This window comes from Hyla sarda, chromosome 6, assembly GCF_029499605.1.
Source record: "Hyla sarda isolate aHylSar1 chromosome 6, aHylSar1.hap1, whole genome shotgun sequence".
In the NCBI taxonomy this organism is placed as follows: Eukaryota; Metazoa; Chordata; class Amphibia; order Anura; family Hylidae; genus Hyla; species Hyla sarda.
Genome location: NC_079194.1, coordinates 261,184,226 through 261,211,208, shown reverse-complemented (window position 1 = coordinate 261,211,208; position 26,983 = coordinate 261,184,226). Strand labels below are relative to the sequence as shown.

Here is a 26,983-nt window from a genome sequence, read left to right as displayed (position 1 = left end):
GCTGCCCTGCCTTTCAGAGCTCCGCTCGCAGCGTCCGGAAGTTCATTACTCCGAACGCTGTGTGCGGGCTTCCGTGTTCACGGTTGCCCCCTCGTGACGTCACGCCCGGCCCCTCGTGACGTCGCGCCCCCTTCTCATAGACTTTCGTTGAGGGGGCGGGCGTGACGTCACGAGGGGGGCGGCCGTGAACACGGAAGCCCGCACACAGCGTTCGGAGTAATGAACTTCCGGACGCTGCGAGCGGATCTCCGAAAGGCAGGGCAGCGCACAACCACTTTAAAAGGTGTTATCCAGGATTACTGTATATAACGAGGAAAAACTCAGTTGCTCTGGCGCTGCTTTCATACAATCCACTTCAGACTCCGTTACACGGGATATGGTATAACCAAAGTGTTTTTATTTCTACATAAAAACGGTTAAAACATATGACAAATGGCAAAACGCTTTTCGGGAATATAATTTCCCTTTCTTAATTGCTTAAAAATGGCTGTCATACACAATCCTATACACATGTTCTTTTATACACTTGTAATTGGCGCCAAAGTAAAAGGTCAAGGTGAATCCTTGTGGCCGGTGTACTAAACAATTGTAAAAAGTAGGTAAAATAGCAATCTTAGGGTAAGGTAGTGTAACACAGTCAGGATCAGACCTAATTCTGATAAATATGTATTAAAAAAAAACTAAAATCAAAGTTGTATTCGTGCTGAGCCTCTTACAGCAAACGGGATGGTTTCCAGATCGATCTCGAGGCTTGGATAAGCAAGTACTACATGTTTATGTTGGTGAAACGTACGCTCTCCCATTCATTAGAAGGGTTAGCCAATCAGAAGGTTTTGGGTGGACGTCACTGTACGTTCATCTGGGGCCAATAGGAGATCAGCCAATAGGAAAGGTGCCTACTTCCAACTTGATAACAAGTGGGGACAAGTATGACTAGTTCTTATGTATAGTAGTGCTTACGCGCTAGTACATGATTATGAAATTGACCATTAGGAATGTTGTACTTTGTAGGTGGTGATTGGTGAAAATTGTCAAAGGAGCTAGCCAATCGGGGAAGCGCCTACTTCTGCTTACATGAATGGCAAGGTGTAATTGATGACAATAGGCTCCTGGGTCTTCGCGCCTGTTTTGAATTTTAAACATGGGCATGTTGACCAATAGGGATGCTCGTAAGTCAGGAATCGTGATTGGTGGGGACCACATCACGGGCTGGCAAATAGGAAAAATGCCTACTTGTGGCTTGAGAGACAGAAAAAAAGTCGTCATATGTATGTCTGTGTTTTTAGCGCTAATTCAGAGATATGAAGACCAATGTGTTGACCAATCCCGATGCTCTATTCGTAAACAGTGATTGGTGAGGATGACATCAGCGGCCAGCCAATGGGGCTGCTATTGTTTTCTTCTCTTTTTTTCTTCTTTCTGGATTTCGTAGTTAGTGATACCGGACGTACAGAAACAGTATGTAGCAGTGGTCCTCAGTTTGTGTATCTCCAGAGGATGAAAGTGTAGAACCGCAGGTTATTACCGTATGGTAGGTGTGTTTTTACTTAGTTTGGGGGGAGTATATATTTATATAGTATGTTCAATATACTCGTTAAGACCCTGTGGGACCAAAGTTTTTCCTCCGACAGAGTTGTGTATACCGCCGGTGGCAGGTATTGGAATATGTTCAATTGGCACCACTGTAAATTGGCTAAAATCATCATGTTCAGCTGCAGCATGCCGGGATACACTATGCAATGCATATCCTGTTTTCACATTGAACCTGTGTTTGTTGAGCCGGGCGCTCAGATTTTGAGTGGTACGCCCGACGTATTGGATGCCACAAGTGACTCCATTCCAGACCTATGCGTGACTCTATTCTGCCATAGAAATCAATGCAGTCCCCTATTTCCGTTAACAGTATATGTTGGCATCCAGTTTTCGGATACGACTAACGGGGGGAACAGACATAGTATGGTCTTGATCTTAGGCTATGTTACCACTCAGTTTGAGGGTTTGTTTGCTTTTTGAACTATTAAACTGACCCGAAAATGGCAAGGGAAAAAACAAAAACAAAAGCCATTTGGTCCATTTTTTTTTCATTTAGTTTTTTAGATTTTGATCAGTTTTTTTCCCCCAGCCTTTTCTTTGCCAAAACACTGTGTGTGAACAAAGCCTAAGGCTACACTTCTACATGAATATTTTGCTGAGCATTTTTCTTCAGATATTGCAACCGATCTGAAGCAAAATATGTACATGTGAACATACCCTAAGGATGGTGTCAGACAAGTATAACACAGCTGAATTTCTTCATTTGTATTACTGACACAAGTTCCAACCCAACCACAGGTCAAATGACCCAAACAGAGGGCACCATGGATCTGGGTATCTAGAATTGTCGTCACTTGCATTCGTAGTACAGGAGCATACGCGAGACCGAAAACTAGTCTAAAACTGCTTGCAAAATGCCGTGTAAGACAAAGAAGTGGATTTCTATAAACAAATAAGATCTTCATTCAGCCCAATAAACCATGGATGATTCCCAAGTTAGTAAATCTAGCAGTAACACAGAAAGAAATTGTATTTAAATGGAGCTATTTACTAGATAAACTATTTACTGAGCAAATACGTACAAAGGCCTAAGTTTATCATGCGGATACAAGGAATGAGTTAATGTGGGTCTGTTTGCTGAAGCTTTAGGGATGTATCCCATAAAGTAGCCACTTTCCTGCGAGATGTGATCTTATACAACAATGCCATGTACTATATCATTGTCCTCATATTCATCTTATCATCTGCCTGAATGAAAGTAAATACCACAGGCACAAACCCATTTCCTCTCTATTATGGGCCTTTAATTACTAGAATTAGGTCTCATTTGCCTCAATGTCACTTGCTTAGGACATCGCTTCTTTGTCTCTTCTATTTCTAACAATCTGCAAATGAGGTCAAATCTGAGAATTTTTCCTTCTCAGCAAATACCACATAGTTACATAGTTTGTACGGTTGAAAAAAAAAATACCTGTCCATCAAGTTTCACCAAGGAAGTGAGGGGAAGGGGTAAGGATTCCATATTTATGCTAATGTATTCATGTTATTTTCTTCTAAGAATGTATCTAAGCCTGTTTTGAAGCCCTCAACCGTTCCTGCTGTGACCAGTTCCTGAGGTAGTTGGTTCTAAAATTCACAGTTATAGTGGTAAAGAAGGCTTGTAACCCCTGGAGACTAAACCTTTGTGTACGAAAAATGTATTAGTGGACGTTGGGAACTTTGCCTTCACAAAAATAAGCCGCAGGATTCGTGTCTGAAATGTGAGGCATACCCATGGATTTCTACAGTGCATCGCACTCTACTGCTATAGTTTGTAAGGCCCCATACGTAATAGAAAAGCCACCAATTTTAGCGGATATGGGGCAGGTGTTGTAGCCCAGATTATCGGCCGATAATTTGGGCGTTATTGGTATCGGCAATTACCTTGCTGATAATCAGATAATGCCCCGCCCCCCCGCACCGCCCCACTGCGCCACATCGCACCCCCCACCGCACCACCCCCATAGCCTCCCCCCCCATCCCCGGTTTTATAATTACCTGTTCCCGGGGTCCACGCTACTTCTGGCTCCTGCTGCGTCCTGCAACGCGACGTCACCGTCAGTGCGCACAGTGACAGCTCAGGAGGATGCCACCGGAGCCATATGTAGAGTGGACCCCGGGCACAGGTAATAATAAAACCGGGGATGGGGGGAGGCAATGGGGCCGGGGCGGTGCGGTGGGGGGTGCGACGCGGCGCGACGGTAGGCGGCGCGGAGCGGTGGTGGTGGGGGCGTATGCAGTGGCGGTAATAGGACTCATGAGGACCCCGGACCGGCAGGGGGAGAGAAGCGGGTGGTGGTGGCGGCGGCCTATTGCACCGCAAAAGCCGCTGCAGTTCATTGATTTAAAGCGCCCGCTTTAAATCAATGATCTGCAGCGGTGTCGCGGGGGGATAAATAGCCGATAATTTATACCAGAATATCGGTATAAGTTATCGGCTATCGGCCCTAACCTCCACAGATTATCGGCATCGGCCCTAAAAAACGATATCGGTCGATCCCTAGCCCAGGGGCAGGTATTGTTAACCCCTTCGTGTTCGTGACATCAAGGCGTGATTTTAACAGAGAACCACCCGAACGGTAGCACTGCTAGTCCTAGTTTAGGCTTGAGGCCTCCAGATGTGCTGGACACTGGCTCTGAGACATCTGGACTTCACCTCAGCAGAAAGTGAAACACAAGAGAGATTGCAGTACCTCCCCCTCTTATAAAGGGGGGCTGAGCAAGGAGCCCAAAGGCTAGCTGTGGGTCATCTGGTCACCTGGTGCTCTCTGGGTAACAAAACATGTAACTTAACATGTGACAACCATTATTATGTGACTAAACCATGTGACCATATCAAAGGTCCTTTACATTCAATGTAAAACTAATTACATTATGGGGGAACACTACAGGTGAGCCCTGAGGACTTTCAGGGACTCAAGCTGACAGGACTGTGGAATGAGATCCAGTACTGGGGCATCAAGGAGCTGAAAATCGAAAGTTTACGGGGGACTCAAGAGTCTCCCCAGACAAAAGATACCATGGGGGAAAAAAATTGGCACAGAGAGATAAGCCTGCAACAGAGGAGAATACATTAATGCCTGACCAAGAATTCCTGTGTCTTGTTGAATCAGAAGAGAGTTTTTAGCCGACAGCTATAAAATGGGCCTGGCCAGCTTTAGACTAGACGTCTAAGGGTATGTTCACACTGAGGAATTGGGGCGGAAATCAAGCAGAAATTTTCTGCCTCAAAATATTGTTACTTTTCCACAAGAACCTACAGAGATTTCGTGCGGAATTGGCGCGGAATTCCACACGTGGAAATGAAAATTTCAAGCGGAGGAAGAGAAGAGTATTATATTATATATATATATATATATATATATATATATATATATATATATATATTATCCTTTTTTTTCATGCGGAAATTCCACGCCAATTCCGCGTGGAAAGGATTCTGACTGAAATTTTTTTTTTTTACATTGATCTCTATGGGAGTAAGACGCTGATTCCGCCTGAAAGAAAGAACATGTTTCTTCAAGCGGAACATACTTCCTCGTCAGAATTCTGCTTGAGGAAATTCCTAAGTGTGAACTGAGGGGCAGAAATTCTGCACAGCTCTATGGGGGTTTTCACTGCTGAATGAATTGGAGAGGAAAAATCAATGTGAACATACCCTAAGAATGAACCACATTTATCAGAGTGGCTCATGCTGTTTGATAATTTTTTGTGCATCTTTAGACTGTCTAGGCTAAATTTGAATTCACTTGTACCAGAATTTTGGAACACAGTCACATTTAAGCAACATTCTTACCACCTTATTGGACCTGGTGGAATAAAAAAAAGTTTGTTGCACAGAACGTGCACCAAAATTCTACTGCATTTTTAATAGTAAATCATCTCATGAATGCGCATTAAAATAAAAGGCGATTAAGATCTACATTAGTTCAAAACTAACCTGTCATCATACACAGCAATAACCTGAAAACTGTCAGTCAGTATTGCATGGGAAAAGGAGTCAAAACCAAGTGTATAGGAACAACCCTTGGCTAGAAAAGGTCAAACAGGTCATTTATTTCCTCCAACACAAACAGGGCCACAGACGTCAGGTTCCCACGATGATACTGATCGTACACAAGAAACGCACTAACTACTTCCACCAAATAACCAAAATAATGTATTTTATTATGTGAACCAGTCAATGCTTCCACCAAATAACCAAAATAATGTATTTTATTATGTGAACCAGTCAATGCTGAGAGACTATAATGTTATATACAGATCATCCAATTGAGTGACCCTCCATGTAACGTATGGCAGAATGGGAGCCATTCTTGCATAATGACTCCCTAGCCTACCTTTATTTTGTCAAAAAATGAGAGTGCCGCATTAGCCTGGTGATAGTTCACTACAGAGTCAATGAAGGCCCCGGGTTAATTTACTGTACCCTGTCATACTTGTCTGACCGCAAGTTGTGTGACGAGAACCACCGGACACACCATGGCTTACTGCACTTAGACTGGAATTTACATTGGGAAAGTGCTTATCACTAGTTGAGTTCACCTGAGGTAATATTTTATATTTTATACTTTCCGTATTTTTCGCCCTATAGGACGCACCGGCGTATAAGACGCACCCAATTTATAGGTGCAAAATCTAAAAAAATAAAGATTTTGAACCCAATAGTGGTCTTCAACCTGCGGACCTCCAGATGTTGCAAAACTACAACTCCCAGCATGCCCAGACAGCCGTTGGCTGTCTGGGCATGCTGGGAGTTGTAGTTTTGCAACATCTGGAGGTCCGCAGGTTGAAGACCACTGCATAGGAGGTAATACTCACGTGTCCCCGCCGCTCCGGACCTGTCACCGCTGCCCTGGATGTCGCTCCATCGCTGTCGCCGTGTCCCCGTCGCTCCGGAACGTCTCTGCTGCCGGCCGGGTATCCTCGCTCTCCATCACCGCCATCACGTCGTGACGCACGTACGCGACGACGAGGAAGGAGAGCGCCGGCCATACAGTGGAGCCCTGAACGGAGACGACACCGAGGAGGCAGGTAAGGTCCCTCCCGGTGTCCTGTAAGCACTAACCCGGCTATTCAGTCGGGCTGTTCGGGACCGCCGTGATTTCACCGCGGCGGTCCCGAACAACCCGACTGAACAGCCGGGTTAGTGTCACTTTTGCTTCAGATGCGGTGGTCAGCTTTGATCGCCGCGTCTGAAGGGTTAATACAGGGTGATGTCCTGTATTAGCCGTGGGTCCTGGCCGTTGATGGCCGCAGGGACCGCCGTGATAGGGGTGTATTCGCCGTATAAGACACACAACTTTTTCCCCCCAGTTTTGGGGAAGAAAAAGTGCGTCTTATACGGCAAAAAATACAGTATTTGTGACAGGTCTGGACTCTTGCCATGATCAAAACATAGAAATGTTGGCACTTACTGACTATATTCAGTCAAATTCATCTCAGTACACAGTCTGCATCAATAGAAAAACAATGCCATCATGATGCAGACATATTTGACTTCTTTTCATTGGCACAAATAAAGTGCAGGAATAAAATATATTTATTGGAATTACAATACCACATACCTGAAGACATCATTTTGTTGTGGGGATTTGGGACATAAGTAGCATAGCAGCCTGACTTCCACCTGCCTAACTCCTGTATAACATGCGGAGGAACCTTGTGTTGTGATGTTGCAGATGCTGCCCTAATGCGAAAAGAGTGACCTGAGAATTCCCGATGATTACCTCCCAAAGTGGTGATCAATGACCTTATGTGAGAAAAACTGTGACGTGGTCAGAGCAACTTCCCATCGTGTTCACGTTAGAAACGTCCTACGTACCTGCATGGAAGGTTAAACCTAACAACAACGGCTGAACTGTGCCAATCGCCGCGACCAGGGGCAGGCTTTTAGAGGGCAAACCACCTGACCTGGTAGGTTAAGTACTAGAATACATGACCTCAACCAGCACCACCCCCTAACTTCACTGACCCTGAAAAACCAAATACAGCCCCTATGACCGTAGAATCAACCAATTATGAACGAATGCTCTACCTAGTGATGGATGGCTATGACCACTATACCTACTCTGAAGAATAAGCCAGCACTGACTCTGGACCATGCAGGGTTTATTTGAGCCTTTTTTTTGCACCTTTGGTTTACACAATTTTGATTTCCAGTTGCAATCCACTGATTTTTGGCAATACACATGGAAGAAGGGTTTTATGAAATTAAGGCGCAAAGCCACTGAAAAGTCTCTAAAACGACACCAGCCCAGGCTTAGCTTAGCTTTCTGGTGTATGTAAAGAGAGAAATTTCAGAAAATGTGACCTGCACAAAATGTATCAAATGCTTTGTGACCATTTAATGAATTTGGTGCTCCTCCACATTACAGCACACACAAAAAGGTGTAGAAAAATGCTTCACTTACACTACAATGATAAATGCTTCACCTACACCTACAATGATAAATGCTTCACTTACACCTACAATGATAAATGCTTCACTTACACCTACAATTTTCTTTCATTTTATCTGCTTGATAGCTATATTGTGTTGGGTTCACACTTTTGCCAGCGTTCGATCAGTATCTACAACAACAAGAAAACCCATTATGGCCACATCTTGATAACGGGACAGTGTGCAATTATATTATAACTTTTGCATCACAACTCTGCTTAGTTTAATTACTGGCAGGATTATTTTTGGAATTTTTTGCATAGACTATCCTTGGATCTAATCGTGTGTGTCTATAAAGGATCTAGAACTGAGACAATATAAAGGTGGCATACTGGGAAAATATTTTTTGCTATAATGATTATTTCAAATACTGGCATTGATACAATGTTTTAATGTTATTTAAACTAATTTTACTGGATCTGTAGCAAGGGCCCTGCACAGATACCAGACTAAGTGTATATTATTGATATCTATTTAATAAATCACATTTTATTTAAAGGGGTACTCCACCCCTAGACATCTTATCCCTTATACAAAGGATAGGGGATAAGATGTCTGATCGCGGGGTCCCGCTGCTGGGGAACCCCACAATATAGCATGCAGCACCCACCTATATTCCGACAGGGCTGGAGGTTGTGGCTCCCGACCACGGGAATGGAAGATCGTGACGTCACGACAATGACCCCGTGTGACATCACGCCCCACCCCCTCAATGCAAGTCTATGGGAGGGGGCGTGACAGCTGTCATGCCCCCTCCCATAACTTGCATTGAGGGGGCGGGACATGATGTCACACGGGGGCAGAGTCGTGACGTCACAATGCTCTGGCCCCGTGATCAACAGTAATCAGACCAGGAGCAAACACGCTCCGGGGACTGATTTTAACGGGGTGCGATGTGCAAGATCAAGGGGGTCCCCAGCAGCGGGACCCCCACGATCAGGCATCTTATCCCCTATTCTTTGGATAGGATGTCTGAGCGCCGGAGTACCCCGGTTTAACCAGCTACATCTTATTTATCTGCATTTTCATATTTGGAAGGTTACATTTTAATAAGTAAGTTTACACCTTGAGGTCTGAATTCCCACTGTTTTGGTTATTTATTTTTTGGCACTTTTGGGTATAGTGCAACTCAGTACCTCGATCTAAACTAGTATTTATATTAGTGTGCAACCACCCAATTCATATTTTTCCTCATATTATGGAAAAATTTTCACCTTTGCGTTTAGGACCCAGCCAAAATCAGACCAAATAAAGACTATAATACTACATGTGAATGATACATGACTACAGGTTAGATATGTAGTCTGAAATGCAATGACAATACATGAAAACGGTCATATACTGCTACAACACTCTCCTGCAGCTCTGCTCCAGTTGTATGATATACTCACTCATATCTAGGAAATTGGGGACCTTCGGTAGTAAAGTCTTTAGGTAGTGTACATAGACAATCTGCAGGCAAAATGGATCTTATAGTACTTTGCTGGATGCAGATAAGGAGCGTATGAAGAACATATACAGGGGCTCTATTTCAGCATTGGCGGCTGATCTGTAAGAACCTCCTGTAGATGTGATTTCTTCATAGAGAACCATGTGAAGAATGAGATTCTGCGGCTCCCGGCAAACTAACGGAATCAGCAGCTTCTGTATTACTTTAGCATAAAGCAGTGTTTTCCCAACCAGAAACCCTGGCATAGAGTGTATAATATATGATGTAATCATTAGTTACAACAGGGGTTCCCAAACTGTATTCCACCACGCCTTAAAGGGGTATTCCAGATAATACTTTTTTCTTTATATCAACTGGCTCCAGAAAGTTGAACAAGTTTGTAAATTACTTCTATTAAAAAATCTTAATCCTTTCAATAATTATCAGCTGCTGAAGTTGAGTTGTTCTTTTCTGTCTGGCAACACTGCTCTCTGCTGACATCTCTGCTTGTCTCGGGAACAGCACAGAGTAGAAGAGGTTTGCTATGGGGATTTGCTTCTAAACTGGGCGGTTCCCGAGACACGTGTCATCAGAAAGCACTTAGACAGAAAAGAACAACTCAACTTCAGAAGATCATAAGTACTGAAAGGATGAAGATTTTTCAATAGAAGTAATTTATAAATCTGTTTAACTTTACGGAGCCAGTTGATATATAAAACAAAGTTTTTTCCTGGATAACCCCTTTAAGGAGTCATGGATAGCTCCCAAGGGCACCACAGCTGTCAGGTCAATGCAGGAAGAAGAGGCACCGAGCGATCGCTGATAAGATGCAAACAAGTCATTTGCAGTTTATGAGCGTACACTCTCCACAATGTACAGATACTTGTGCAGCACGGAAGTCCTTCCCGGTGCGACCTGCAGCTTCTCTACTGCGTGACCTACCAGCGCAGGCAGCATCAATAAACCACGCTGCCCCTTGGGAAAGGAAAAATGCTGCGGAGAGTGTTTTTGTTTGTAATGGGAGGCCTGATAATACAGAAGGTCTAATAATACAGGGGGTCCTAATATTACTACAGGGGGAGGCCTAATAATAATAATACAGTGGGGCCTAATACTACAGAAGGCACAGAGCTACTATATGGGGGCAGTGTGTAAGGCCTAACTACTATATGGGAACAAAGATGGGCCTAACATGCATACTGCATCGGATAGATAGACATAGGTCGTAACTTTAGGAAACCTTACGAAAATCCTAATACAGTGACCATTGTAAGTGGAAACCAGACTCAACATACAATGCTACAGACAGTCCAGATCTGTGAAACGTGTCAATGGCTGAAAGAACTGACCAATCAGAATGGGCATTCACTGGTAAAACCCCTGTATTACTGAAGTGCATGCACTGACTGTCTGGTAGCGCCCCCTACAGTACAGGGAGGTATTACATGTTCTGTACACTTTACCTGAGCCAGGGTTACCTGCTCCTTTGGACACCAGGTGGGGGTGGCTCCATGTTACTTTTTTAGGACATTGAGTGTACTGTACAGGACCTTGAAGAAGCTCCTGTCCTTTACATAGACCAGTGTTTACCTCTTGCCCTGGTAAATTATTCAACCCTCTACATCATTGTTTCCCAATCAGGGTGCCCCCCAACTGTTGCAAAACTACAACTCCCAACATGCCCGGACAGCCTTTGGCTGTCCGGGCATGCTGGGAGTTGTAGTTTTGCAACAGCTGGAGGCTCCCTGCTTGGGAAACACTGACATGGACAGTGATTTACAGCTCCCAGCAGCTCTTTATTACTTTTATATGTAAGGACTTGCTTTATCTGTATTAGTTACCTACCGTATATACTCGAGTATAAGCCGACCCGAGACCCCTAATTTCAACCCAAAATCCCAGGAAAAGTTATTGACTCGAGTATAAGCCTAGGGTGGGAAATACATCATCCCCCCCTGTCATCATCCAGACCCCCGTCATTAACATCCTCATCATCATCACCGCCTGTCATCATCCAGACCCTCATCATCATCACCTGTCATCATCCCACCCCCCTTCATCATCCCCTTGTCATCATCCCCACCCCCTTCATCATCATCCCACACACCCCCCTTCATCATCCCCACCCCCCTTCATCATCCCCATCCCCTTCATCATCCCACACCCCCCCTTCATCATCCCCTTGTCATCATCCCACACACCCCCCTTCATCATCCCACCCCCCCCCCTTCATCATCCCACCCCCCCCCCTTCATCATCCTCTTGTCATCATCCGCCCGCAGTGGTCTTCAACCTGCGGACCTCCAGAGGTTTCAAAACTACAACTCCCAGCAAGCCCGGGCAGCCATCGGCTGTCCGGGCTTGCTGGGAGTTGTAGTTTTGAAACCTCCGGAGGTCCGCAGGTTGAAGACCACTGCGGCCTTCGACATCATCCAGCCCCCTCTCACCCCCCTTTAGTTCTGTACAGTACTCACCTCCGCTCGGCGCTGGTCCGGTCCTGCAGGACTGTCCGGAGAGGAGGTGGTCCGGTGGGATAGTGGTTCCGGGCTGCTATCTTCACTGGGGGCGCCTCTTCTCCGCGCTTCCGGACCGGAATAGAGGCGTTGCCTTGACAATGACGCAGAAGTACGTTGGCAATGAACGTACCTCTGCGTCGTTGTCAAGGCAACGTGACTATTCTGGGGCCGGGCCCGAAGCGCTTAGAAGAGGCCTCCCCGGTGAAGATAGCAGCCCGGAACCACTATCCCACCGGACCACCTCCTCTCCGGACAGTCCTGCGGCACCGGACCAGCGCCGAGCGGAGGTGAGTACTGTACAGAACTAAAGGGGGTAAGAGGGGGCTGGATGATGTCGAAGGCCGCAGTGGTCTTCAACCTGCGGACCTCCGGAGGTTTCAAAACTACAACTCCCAGCAAGCCCGGACAGCCGATGGCTGCCCGGGCTTGCTGGGAGTTGCAGTTTTGAAACCTCTGGAGGTCCGCAGGTTGAAGACCACTGCGGGTGGAGAGTTCACTCGAGTATAAGCGAGGGGGGTGTTTTCAGCACGAAAAATCGTGCTGAAAAACTCGGCTTATACTCGAGTATATACAGTACTTATTTTTCTTTAATTCTCCCTTTTTCCTATTTTTGGATGACATTTTTGTGCCTTTAGAACAGATTACCAGGTTTCCATAGAGTTCTGGTCTCAACATACAATGGTTTCAACATACAATGGTCATCCTGGAACCAATTAATATTGTAACTTGAGGTACCACTGTATACTAAGGGAGTTGTACAGCAAAAAAGTTCGAGAACCACTGGGCTACAATAAAGTAACCCATGCGGAGACTATGCTACTCACCCCAAAACAGAACTTTTCCGATTTTTTGTAGAACAGCTCAGGGTCACGGTGTTTTTCGGTTGCTATGCTGCTCACTGATAACATCTGTACTGCTGGAAAGTCTCCAGGGTGTCAGTGAGGTAAAAAAACTTCCTGTTACCTCATCATCTGTCAACAACAACGGAGCGTGTGCAGGTCATGTGACAACAGTAACATTAGAGCACCTATGATTATTTGTATAGGCAGGACACAGTCAGAGGAAAGCTATTCAGACACACTGGTCACGCTGCACTACGCTGTCATGATCTGAGTGAACACTCACAGTGAGGTCACACTTTCTGCACCCGAGTGCTCAGGAAGAATCTGCCGTACGCTATGTTTTACGGTTAAGTGTAAGCAATGGCATTTTTATTTTTTATATGTAAATTTAATTTCAGACTAATGGCATGAACTGACAGGATCATAGGGCTATACACTCACTGGCCATTTTATTAGATATAATTTCTTGTTAACACAAATAGCTAATCAGACGATCACATGGCAGCAACTAAATGCATTTAGGCATGTAGACATGGTAAAGACAACTTTCTGAAGATCAAAAAGCGCATCAGAATGGGTAAGAAAGGGGATTTAAGGGACTTGGGGCATTACTGTTTCTACCAAATGGGCTGGTCTCCGTATTTCAGAAACTGCTGATCTACAGGGATTTTTTTTTTTTACACACACACACACACACACACACACACACACAATCTCTAGATTTACAGAGGAAAAAAAAGGAGAAAATATCTATTGAGTGGCAGTCATGTGAACAAAAATACCTTGTTGATGTCAGAGTTGAGAGGAGAATGGGCAAACTGGTTTGAGATGAGAATAAAGGACTGTTTTTACTGATGACATTGTGAGTGCCACTATATATATTTTTTTTTCTTTTTTCCATTTACACATCTAACGTCTATGGCTAGCTATAGGGTTTGCTCACAATACCAGCAGGAGAAAGTGGGAGTTTCACAGCAGGCACGACGTCACTGAAGCCTGCGAGAGCTGTGCCTCGCCATGCCCGAATTGCACTTCCTGAGTTTGGTCTCCTGCCAGGCTGGGAGGAGACCAAACTAACTGAGCCCTACAGGAAGTCCATAGGAATTTCTCCACTTATTTCACATACCTCCAGAAACCTGCTCTTTATGTACGCTGCACTTCTAGGTTTGCTAGATGATATATTAGGGTGTTAAAGAGATAAACCTTTCACCCTTACCAGTCTGTCAGCTTAGACAATGGTCAAAATAATCTGATCTGATGGACAAACAATGGGGGTTTTATAGTCCTAGAAGCATTTACAAAATGTTTGTGCACCAAGTTTGGGTGCAGCAGCATGTATAAAAGGCCAAAGCTAACATGGCCAGCAATCTTCGGAAATCTACACAACACTTAGTGACAGACAAGTGCTCTTCAGCAGTTACTGAAGTGTCGCCATCTATACTCGCTAGGTGACAAATGAACACGCAACACCTTCGTCATCTACTTCAAGACTCACGATGGAAAGTTTCACATTTGGAAGGCCTAAAAGAAGTCAATGAGAGGTTAGATCTGATACAACTTGTGAATTCTTTCTGTAATCATAGCCCTCCAAGTGAAGCCTGAAAAACAGGTTGTGCAGAGTACGGACCGCCACTATCTGTACGGCTCCTATTGTACACATACTTTGAAGTCACCTCCGTGTGAACATTGTTTTAAATTTGAAAAATCACATTTTCAAGCTCAGAGACAAAAAACCTATGAATTACAGTTTCCATCTATCTAAGAAAAGTCAACTTTTGCTGGATTGCACTTTACATCATAGGCTGCCAATATGTGAGGAAAGCAAGAATGACAAGTGGAGTAAAATAAACATAAGCACATGTACACCTACGTATTTAAAGGACACAATCCCCTTTGAACACCATGTACAGTTTATATATAGAATGAATTCACTTCTAAATGTTGAGCAACTTGGGATCAGTACTAGACAAGTCATCTAATGCATATACAACTATAGTCCAGAGCAGCTTTCACAGTATTGCTGCCCCCCTAGAAGATTATAAAGGGCGAGGCAGCTTTAATAGTGGGATCTATTAGTACCAATGCACTAGAAGCAGATTCTACTAGTTCATATATATTTTATCACATAATATAGTGACCAACAAAGCCTCCTGTATCTGCCAAACTGAAAGGCTGCACTGGAGTAGATCAGATTTCTGGTACCCTTTATTATTACACTTGTTTGTGTTTTTATTAACTACCTGTTACAAAACAAAATAAAAATAAAGACACTCTAGAATATCTACGAAATATTGCTTACTTTTGGCAGCATACCTGTTCCACCCTCTGGCACTATTATAAAGAGCCATTGTCTTGAAACAGAAGGGCTGGGTTATTTTACCTGCAGCTTCCCTAAATCAGTGTACCTGCGGAGCACGCACGGCCGGTAACTTGTAGTGATATTTTAGACAGTCACAAGTATTTTTTCCGGAGACCTGGTGGAACTTACTTCTTCTGGCCCACAGTATAAATTGGGTAGACATTGATATTCCTGCCAAAGGTTTTTGATCCCAGAAACCTACAGTATACCAAACATACACGTCTATTTATATACATATGTACTCACGTTATAATCCATGCTCTTACCAGATAAGTCATCATATTCAAGGTGGGTATCAATGCTGCTACCTTGCTACAGTATAGTGACAACAATGGAAACAACATTTGTTTTTATAGCACTGCTCTAGGTGCAAGGTTTGTATACAACCGCAAAATTAAAGGAGAACTCCAGAATAAAAAAATTGTCCTCCATACTGTCGGTAACCAGCTCCGGTCTCCGCCGCGATCCTCTTCCTGGTTGCTGGTGGTCGGCGAGTCATACTGCACTCAGCCAATCACCGGCTGCAGTGAAGTCCCGACTCGGCCAGCGATAGGCTGAGCGGCAATGTGAGAACGCTTCAAGACACAAAATTCTTCACTACACCGGCACCTGCTGCCGGGGCTGAAAACGTCACACTGACGCTCAGCCTATCGCTGGCTGAGCCGGGACTTAACTGCGGCCGGTGATTGGCTGAGCGCAGTATGACTCGCCGACCACCGGCAACCAGGAAGAGGTTCGCAGCGGAGACCGGAGACTGTTACTGGAGGCCCCAGGGGGGCGGAGGAAGGTATGTACATCTTTATTTTTTTTACTGCTGGCAGTATGGGGGTAAATTTTTATATTCTGGAGTTCTCCTTTAACTATATTGTCGGATGATAGGATCATGTAAAATCTACATTAAATGGAACCTGATTGTGGTAACGCATTATATATATGTTAACATTTTCTTCTTCACCATCCCCGGGAGATATTCTTGCCGGCAGGAATAGTGAGAAAAGTGTTCCCGTCGGTCCCCTTGGCAAGGAGGTACAGTGGGGGGAAAAAAAAGTATTTAGTCAGCCACCAATTGTGCAAGTTCTCCCACTTAAAAAGATGAGGGAGGCCTGTAATCTTCATGATTTGTAGTGGTCCAACCTATGAAAATGAAGGGCACACATTGCTGGAATAGTGCTGTGACCCCTTCTAAATTGTTCCCTGCCCACTGGTACTTCAGGTCCGGGCACCCAGCTGTGCAGAGAACTGCAGCCAACCCCATTCATTTGGCGCTGCACAAGCCTGAGACTGCTCTGCAGGGAGAAGAACAGTGAAGGGGAAACAGCAGACATCAACAACCATAATGTCATGGTATATGGGCATAAAATGCCTTCAATATAGAAGATTAAAATAGATTTTTATCCAACTTTGCATGATCCACCATAGCTGTCCAATCAAGTCAATGCAAGGGACATTCAGACTGTGCAAATAGGAGCGATAACATCTCATGATGTTGGGAATATATCAGTGATACTTACCAATGGGACTTTTCTGCCATTCACTTCATTATATGACCTCAGGTCTATAGTGGTCTTCACAATAAAGAGCCTGCACCACCCCAGAAAAAAAAGCTACAATGCTTTCTCAGTGAGAGCAAGTATGGGAATGTTATTGTTATTGTAATGAGGCCGATACTCAGGATTAAGATTTCACCCTATTGTGATATATCTTGACGTTTCTGATCTCGAATGACAAGCTTCCTGACTTAAACAGACAGTGTCAAAACACCGAGAAAGTACCAGATAGGAATGTGGATTGGAATAGTTGTCAGTCAGCGTGAGAGCATTTTGAGAACATAAAGAAAGTGATCCATCTATTGTCATATATAGTAAAATAAACAGAGCTGGTGACTGGCCTTTTATCTACGTAACTCTCGGGTGGATGGTTTTACTCAAGGATACACTGCTGAAAGCCTCCACCAGCAGATAAGAGGGCGCCCAACTAGTCCCAATTGAAATTTTATTTTGTTGCTAAATATTCTGTTCAGGCTATTTTGTTCCCTTTTACTTCCTTTCTTAATTTGGCATCAACATGTATCCCCAACCCCCTTTACCCAAATACCTAGACCCCCTCCCTCCCTTATCTTGTATCAGACACTAAAAGGGTCTTTTGTGTGGGGGGACAATACGGTTCCAAGACACTGTCGGGAAAACTTTTATTTCGACAAGAGATGAATAGTACTATTGTATTTGTAATATCCACACCAAAAAAAAAAAATCTCCAAAAGGGGGGGGGGGGAGAAACACCTAAAACTAAAACATTTATGGCATAGATATTCATCATTTCTAAAACTAATTTGTGGAGTTCAGCAAATTTGAAGAGGTTTTCTTTTTATATAAAATAAATATAGTGGCCCTAAACTTCTGACCCATTTGTGACTCTCAGCCCATGTTCATATGTCGGAATTTCATTGAAATCTGGCACAAAGATTCCGCTGCAGCAAAGTTCCGTTGAATTCAATGGGATTCTGCCGCCATGTACACACAGCGCAATTTTCATGCCAGATTTCCATGTCCGCACAAAGAATTAATGTGTTCACTCTTTGTGCAGAGACTGCATAGCAGCCTATGAGAGGACACATTCCCATGTGGTCCTAGTGCCTACATATTATGCCGGCACCCGCACAGATTTTCCGTGTGGACATTCCGGAAGTGTGAACACAGCATTATTGGGTCCACACACTGCACACTAGGCTTTCCAAGGAGAGCAGAGCAGAAACAAAGCTGCACAAGACTCAGCCAAGTTCTTCTACCCATCTGTAAGGGGCTCAACATGTGGACCCCCACCAACCTGCTGACACGCATCTCAAGTGTGTTTACATTCTAGGTACACTTTAAATCACTGTGTAAGGAAGGGTTACAACTTTCTGATCTACTTTGTACATTCATTTCTCACCATTTTCAAGATACTGTTTTGCTGTCAGTGAATGTGAACATTCTTGCTTCCATTCATAGACTGCAATCCCAGCTCTTAGTAAGAGGTATATGTAATTCTAACCAGTCCAGCTCTATGGGCCAAATTGCCTGTCTGCTGCAATGATACATCGTAACAAACTCAAAAGACATTAGTAAGGCAGCTTAAAGGGGTACTGCAGCCAGAATTAAAAAACTTAAAGGGGTTGTGCGCTGCCCTGACTTTCGAAGCTCCGCTCACAGCGTCCGGAAGTTCATTACTCCGAATGCTGTGTGCGGGCTTCTGTGTTCGCTGCCGCCGGGCGTGAAATCACGCCCGGCCCCTCGTGACGTCTCACCCGGCCCCTCAACGAAAGTCTATGGGAAGGGGGCGCGCCCCCTTCCCATAGACTTTGGTAGAGGGGGCGGGCGTGACGTCCCGAGGGGGCGTGCGAGGGGCCGAGCGTGACGTCACGCCCGGCGGCCGCGAACACGGAAACCCGCACACAGCATTCGGAGTAATGAACTTCCGGACGCTGTGAGCGGAGCTCCGAAAATTAGGGCAGCGCACAACCCCTTTAACCCCCTGGGATAAATAGCTGATCACAGTGGGTCCGACCACTGTGACCCCCACGATCTCCTGAACGGGATGCCGTCCCGCTCAGTCAGGAGCGCGTGTTGTCTACCTCTAGATGGCACATGGTCCATTTATTTCATTGCAAGTTAATTCTGGCTGCAGTACCCCTCTAAGGATTTTTCTATACTTTCTAACTAAGTACACTTCTCAAAAAAATAAAGGGAACACCAAGATAACACTGTCGTGTCCCAGTACAGAATACAGTTCTGTACAGTACCTAAAGTCCTCTCAGGTAGAGTTCCTTAAGTCCACAGGGCTCTCCTGCAGGATCCCCCTAGGTCATTTTTATGATTTCTATAGAACATTAAAGGGGTACTCCGGTGGAATTTTTAGTTATTTATTTTTTATCAACTGGTGTCAGAAAGTTAAAGGGGTTATCCAGGAAAAAAAAAAACTTTTTTTTTGTTTATACATCAACTGGCTCCAGAAAGTTAAACAGATTTGTAAATTACTTCTATTAAAAAATCTTCATCCTTTCAGTACTTATGAGCTTCTGAAGTTGAGTTGTTCTTTTCTGTCTAGGTTCTCTCTGATGACACCTGTCTCGGGAACCGCCCAGTTTAGAAGCAAATTCCCATAGCAAACCTATTCTACTCTGTGCAGTTCCTGAGACAAGCAGATATGTCAGCAGAGAGCACTGTTGCCAGACAGAAAACAACAACTCAACTTCAACAGCTGCTAATTATTGAAAGGATTAAGATTTTTTAATAGAAGTAATTTACAAATCTCAGTAAAGAAGAAGAAGCGGAGCACTCACCAGACCTTGAATGCAGATGGTTTTATTGACCGATTCGATCAAAGGCACATCAGGGGGTGAAAAGGTGGTACAGACAGGGGAGTGTGACTTAGAGAAGCGGGGGTATCCTCTCGGTGACGGACAGTTGCGCGCCGAAGCGCTTCTCCAGACCGGTCTGGAGAAGCACTTCGGCGCGCAACGGTCCGTCACCGAGAGGATACCCCCGCGTCTCTAAGTCACACTCCCCTGTCTGTACCACCTTTTCCCCCCCTGAGGTGCCTTTGATCGAATCAGTCAATAAAATCCATCTGCATTCAAGGTCTGGTGAGTGCTCCGCTTCTTCTTTACTGGAATTTCATATTGTCTATCAGCGTGGTAGCACCTGTATGTACCTCCAGCAGTTGCAAGGGGAGAAGCAATCAAGGGTCCTAGCCTTTCCCGTCCTTTTCAGATACAGAGAGCGGTGCCGAGCTCCCTTCGATACAGATAATTTACAAATCTGTTTAACTTTCTGGCACCAGTCGATTTAAAAAAAAAATTAATAAATAAAATAAAACGTTTCCCACCAGAGTACCCCTTTAATTATGTATGTTTAGTGAATATAAGCTATGTGCAAAAGGTTATTAGGATGTTTAAACTGTATAGGACCTTCCTAAGATCATAGAAACATAGAATGTGTCGGCAGATAAGAACCATTTGGCCCATCTAGTCTGCCCAATAATCTGAATACTATGCATAGTCCCTGGTCCTATCTTATATGAAGGATAGCGTTATGCTTATCCCATGCATGCTTAAACTCCTTCCCTGTATTTGCAGCGACCACTTCTGCAGGAAGGCTATTCCATGCATCCACTACTCTCTCAGTAAAGTAATACTTCCTCATATTACTTTTAAACCTTTGCCCCTCTAATTTAAAACTAATGTCCTCTTGTGGTAGTTTTTGTTCTTTTAAATATGCTCTCCTCCTTTACCGTGTTGCTTCCCTTTATGTATTTAAAAGTCTCTATCATATCCCCTCTGTCTCTTCTTTATTCCAAGCTATACATGTTAAGGTCCTTTAACCTTTCCTGGTAAGTTTTATCCTGCAATCCATGTACTAGTTTAGTAGCTCTTCTTTGAACTCTCTAGAGTATCTATATCCTTCTGGAGATACGGCCTCCAGTACTGCGCACAATACTCCAAATGAGGTCTCACCAGTGTTCTGTACATGAGCACTTCTCTCTTTCTACTGCTTATACCTCTCCCTATACATCCAAGCATGAGGTCTAGCATTGTCTTTCATTAGGAGGAACCCAGGGCCAACTGCACCAGCATATGGTCTCACAAGGGGTCTGAAGATCTCATCTCAGTATCTAATGGCAGTCAGGCTACCTCTGGCAAGCACATGGAGGGCTGTGCAATCCCCCAAAGAAATTCCACCCCACACCATTACTGGCCCACCGCCAAACAGGTCATGCTGGAGGATGTTGCAGGCAGCAGAACGTTCTCCACAGCAACTCCAGACTCTACCATGTCTGTCACGTGCTCAGTGTGAACCTGCTTTCATCTGTGAAGAGCACAGGGCGCCAGTGGTGAATTTGCCAATGTTGGTGTTCTCTGGCAAATGCCAAACGTCCTGCACGGTGTTGGGCTGTAAGCACAACCAACACCTGTGGACGTCAGGCCCTCATACCACCCTCATGGAGTCTGTTTCTTACCGTTTGAGTGGACACATACACATTTGTGGCTTGCTGGAGGTCGTTTTACATTTACCTTCTGCTTCTCCTTGCACAAAGGCGAAGGTAGCGGTCCTGCTGCTGGGTTGTTGCCCTCCTACATCCTCCTTCACATCTCTTGAAGTACTGGCCTGTATCCTGGTAGCGCCTCCATGCTCTGGACACTACGCTGACAGACACAGCAAACCTTCTTGCCACAGCTCGCATTGATGTGCCATCCTGGATGAGCTGCACTACCTGAGCCACTTGTGTGGGTTGTAGACTCCGTCTCATGCTACCACTAGAGTGAAAGCACCACCAGCATTCAAAAGTGACCAAAACATCAGCCAGGAAGCATAGGTACTGAGAAGTGGTCTGTGGTCACCACCTGCAGAACCACTCCTTTATTGTGGGTGACTTGCTAATTGCCTATAATTTCCACCTGTTGTCTGTTCCATTTGCACAACAGCATGTGAAATTGATTGTCAATCAGTGTTGCTTCCTGAGTGGACAGTGTGATTTCACAGAAGTGTCATTGACTTGGAGTTACATTGTGTTGTTTAAGTGTTCCCTTTATTTTATTGAACAGTGTATATTATTCCTATATACTTCACCATGTTTGAAAGGTGAAGTATAAGATAGTCGAACACTTCCCATGCCTGCTGAGTAAGCATTCAGAGTTCAACTCCACTATTGTTTGTTTAGTAAACTCTCTTAGTAGTCAGAAAAGGTGTTGTAGAAAATCTCTTATCTGAGAACCTTTAACACAAACACTCGCCTTGACATCCATCTTCCTGCTGTCTACATTTAATACTTCATTTCACTAGTCCGGACGATTTCAGGCAACACACCTGGGAATTTGGTGCATTACTCAAACATACACGGGCACAAAATAGGCACCTGGAGACACCACTAGAAGCAAAGAGCTGATCCATAGCCACGTCAAGTGTGAAGTTTCGGAGGCGCTGCCTCACTCATACTTTACCAATCACAGAATTGTAGACCATTAAAATACACATTTTATTACGAGCCCATAAAAATAGGGTACCACAAAAACAATAAGAATAAATCCAAAATAGAACTTATATTCAAACTGGTGAAACAATCACCACACAAAAGTGTTGATACAAGATGTGACTGATAAAGCACATAACACAGATCACATCGGCCTCTCGAGGGTCCACATAAAAGTACCAATCAAGATCTAACCAATTTAAATAAGTATACAGATATGTGGCTATCAAACCCTATCCCCAGATGACCCCGGGGAGGGACAACAGGGGGGCCGGGAGTCTGTAACTCCCTACACTAATCCCTATTAACGGCCCTAACCCTAGGCGGAATTGTCACTCTAAGAAGGACGGTCCCACACCGGGCCGCCACTCGAGATGGGATCTCCATACAGGGGAACGCCGGGGGTTTGAGCCACATTGTCATCTTTATCTTATCAACTCTCCTGATGACCGTGATGGGAGAAACGCGTTGAGAGTTCTGACTGTTCATATCTATGGGGCAGCTATCTAGAGGAGTATACAGATTGTGTGTTATCTTAGACACCCTCTTACATACAGTTAATTTGGAGGGTGTAGTACTAGCTAACATATTATTGCCCAGCTGGTGTATACAGACATATTACAACTGTTAGTGTGCCTGCCTTCTTTGCTTTCTTGGCTTTGCTATGCATATGGTGTTAGGCATGAGGTTGAGGCATAGTTCCTGCTGCTTATCTGTATGGCCGAGTCTGCTGTACATGTTATGCTTTCTGTTGGCGTATATCTAATTTCATTGCATACTCTCATATGTGCTTTGCTTATAGCTGCTTTTCTTTGTATGTATGCATCCACTGGCATATACATATGTGCATTACTAACAGCAATATATTAGAAGAGTGCATTCATTTATTTACACTATACACCATCAGTATCTTTCAGTGGCCATTCCATACCCCTTATTCACTATTGTGTATATCATCACACTTAGTGTTTAGGGCTTTGCCCGGATAGAGAGGCAGCCGGTTAATTAGTTAGTTAGCTAGTCCTACGTAGGGAGTGGACAGCATAGAATAGGAGGTTCCGGTGCGGGACCGTCCTTAGGGCGACAATTCCGCCTAGGGTTAGGGCCCATAATAGGGATTAGTGTAGGGAGTTATAGGCTCCCGACCCCGGCCCCCCTGTTGTCCCTCCCCAGGGTCATCTGGGGATAGGGTTTGATAGCCACATATCTGTATACTTATTTAAATTGGTTATATCTTGATTGGTACTTTTATGTGGACCCTCGAGAGGCCGATGTGATCTGTGTTATGTGCTTTATCAGTCACATCTTGTATCAACACTTTTGTGTGGTGATTGTTTCACCAGTTTGAATAGAAGTTCTATTTTGGATTTATTCTTATTAGGGGAGATTTATCAAAACCTGTGCAGAGGGAGAGTGGTGCAGTTGCCCATAGCAACCAATCAGATTGCTTCTTTCATTTTCCACAGGCCTCTAAAGAGGCCATTGTTTTTGTGGTACCCTAATAATAAAAGTTATATTTTAATGGTCTACAATTCTGTGATTGGTACTTTTGGTCAATAGACCTGTTAGTATTCTGTGATACCCACTCATACTTTATCAGTCCCTTTATTAATATCATTATTGCTTGTTACTGTGCTTATAGTACTCTATACAAGCTATAAGAATATAAAAGGGAATGGTTTACATCTTGTACATGTCAGCGTTGTAGCGGAATTTCTGGGAAGAATATTTGGGCAGAATTTCGCTCAGAAAGTCCACTGTGTGAACATAGCTTTAAGTGTATTTAAGAATTTCTACATAAATTCGGAAGAAGCCGTAAAACTTGTGCCCAGTATATGGTTAATCAAGTTTGCATTAGGTTACAGGGTTGGGGACCCCATAATGGGTTTTGGTGGACTTTTTTTGATGTTAGACTGAATTTAGTGCATTAGGAAGAGATTTCCAAAGAGGACATTCACATGGCTGTTAGTTTTTGCCACTTACTATTTACACAGAATATTTCCAGCCTAATTTACATATAGTTACATAGTTAGTACGGTCGAAAAAAGACATACGTCCATCAAGTTCAACCAGGGAATTAAGGGGTAGGGGTGTGGCGCGATATTGGGGAAGGGATGGGATTTTATATTTCTTCATAAGCATTAATGTTATTTTGTTCCAGGAATGTATCTAATCCTGTTTTAAAGCTGTTAATTGTTCCTGCTTTGACCAGTTCCTGAGGTAGACTGTTCCATAAATTCACAGTCCTCAGGGTAAAGAAGGCGTGTCGCCCCATTGAGACTAAACTTTTTCTTCTCCAGACAGAGGGAGTGCCCCCACGTCCTTTGGGGGGGTTTAACCTGGAACAGTTTTTCTCCATATTTTTTGTATGGGCCATTAATATACGTTTATCATATCCCCCCTTAAATGTCTCTTCTCAAGACTAAACAATTGTAACTCCTTTAATCGCTCCTCATAGCTAAGATGTTCCAAGCCCCATATTCGTTTCGTCGCGCGTCTCTGCACCCTTTCCAGCTCCACAGTGTCCCTTTTATGTACAGGCGACCAAAACTGAACAGCATATTCCAGGTGAGGCCGTACCAATGCTTTATAAAGGGGGAGTATTATGTCCCTGTCCCTTGAGGATATCTTTTCCAATGAAAATCAGATACCCAAGGCCATGTTTAAAAATTTTATAAAAATCCAACACATACTTTGGAACTTTGGATTTCTGCTGGGGATTTGCAGAAGATTCGTTTTGGTTTAAAATCCAAAAGGGCATTTGGGATTCCATACAGCGATCTCACCATTCTCTGAGGAGAGCAGAGCCGTGATGACATGAACCAGCAGAGCCCTCAATGCTTAAAGGGGTATTCCAGGCAAAAACTTTTTTTTATATATCAACTGGCTCCAGAAAGTTAAACAGATTTGTAAATTACTTCTATTAAAAAATCTTAATCCTTCCAATAGTTATTAGCTTCTGAAGTTGAGTTGCTGTTTTCTGTCTAACTGCTTTCTGATGACTCACGTCCCGGGAGCTGTCCAGCTCCTATGGGGATATTCTCCCATCATGCAAGGGGTATTCTCCCATCATGCACAGCTCCCGGGACTTGACATCATCATTGAGCAGTTAGACAGAAAACTTCAGAAGCTAATAACTATTGGAAGGATTAAGATTTATTAATAGAAGTAATTTACAAATCTGTTTAACTTTCCGGAGCCAGTTGATATATAAAAAAAAAAGTTTTTGCCTGGAATACCCTTTAACAAAAAGTTCTGTAAAGCTTTAGGTACCCAGTAAGCTGGTCAATAGATATTCAGCTGCAGATAAAGTAACATTTTTGTAGCATCTGCTGTTAATCTTCACTGTACAATATCCACAAATCTTAGTTTTCCTCCTGCTGTCTGGGGAGAATCGGGAGGTTGCCATATATTAGATGGTCAGCGTGTTTGGTCAATGTGTTTGAAGAGTATAGGGGTCTGTGCATGTTTTTTGGGAAGGGGTACTCCGGTGGAATTTTTTTAATTTTTTTTAATCAACTGGTGGCAGAAACTTAAACAGATTTATAAATTACTTCTATAAATTTTTAATCCTTCCAGTACTTATAAGCGGCTGTATACTACAGAAGAAATTCTTTTCTTTTTGGATTTCTTTTCTGTTGCGACCACAGTGCTCTCTGCTGACCCATCTGTCCATTTTAGGAACTGTCCAGAACAGCATATGTTTGCTATGGGGATTTTCTCCTGCTCTGGACCGTCCCTGACATGGACAGAGGTGTCAGCAGAGAGCAGTATGGTCAAACAGAAAAGAAATTCAAAAAGAAAATAATTTTCTCTGTAGTATGCAGCCACTAATAAGTACTGGAAGGATTAAGATTTTTTTTATTAGAAGTAATTTACAAATCTGTTTGATAAAAAAAAAAAAAATTATAATAATAAAAAAAAAAAAAAAACTTTTAAAGGGGTATTCCGGGCAAAAACATTTTATCCCCTATCCAAAGGATAGGGGATAAAGGTGTCTGATCACGGGGGGCCCGCTGCTGATACCCCCACCCCGCAATCTCCCTGCAGCACCCGTGTCTCTAGATTCAGAAATCTCCAGGTTTCCGGGACTGGGGACGTGACCAGTGGCGTTGCGACCCGGGTGCGGGGGGTGCAGCCCGCACCGGGTGACACCAACCTAATGGGGTGACACCAAGACGCTCAGCAGCACCCACACCCCCTCCCCAGCTACACTGACACCCCCCTATGTGCCCGACCGGCCTCCCATCCGTCAGCACACACCCCCTGTGCTGTGAGTGCGGTGCGCCCGTCTATTAGCAACCCCCCCCCCCTTTCAGTGCGCCCGTCCGTCAGCAACCCCCCCCCCCCCTTTCAGTGCGCCCGTCCGTCATCACACCCCCCCTCACCTTCACCAGTACTGTGCCCGGCCTCCGCTCCCACGTCTGCGCCGGCCTGACGTCACACCGCATGGCCGCGCAGGGGGACGTCAGTTACGTCACTCGCATTGCGCCCGGTGAGAAGGATCGCTGCGCTGGATGGGTGAGTGTGTGTGTCTGTCTCTATCTATGTTTGTGTGTGTGTGTGTGTGTGTGTGTGTGACTGTGTGTTTGTGTGACTGTGTGTGTGACTCTGTGTGTGACTGTGTGTGTGTGTGTGACTGTGTGTGTTTGTGTGTGTGTCTCTCTGTGTTGTATGTGTTTTTTTTTTTGTGTGTGTGTGCATGTGTGTGTGGGGAGACTTTGACGCATTGTGGGGAACCTGCAAGGGAACCTGCGGCCTAATGTGGGGAGTCTATGCTACCTAATGTGGGGAGTCTATGCTACCTAATGTGGGGAG

General features: G+C 44.4%; 1 protein-coding gene across 7 annotated transcripts in view; it reads right to left on the bottom strand.

Annotated features, from left to right (window-relative positions):
• Window positions 1-26,983, bottom strand: part of RASSF7 (Ras association domain family member 7) — a 232,830-nt gene that overhangs the window by 23,995 nt on the left and 181,852 nt on the right. Inside the window, exon 1 of one of the 7 annotated variants that reach the window (XM_056527107.1) lies at window positions 12,784-12,928. The exons of the other annotated variants lie outside the window; for them this stretch is intronic. The gene's annotated coding sequence lies outside the window, so the exon portion shown is untranslated. Of the gene's footprint in view, window positions 1-12,783; window positions 12,929-26,983 lie in introns of those variants that run through there. 7 annotated transcript variants of the gene reach the window in all.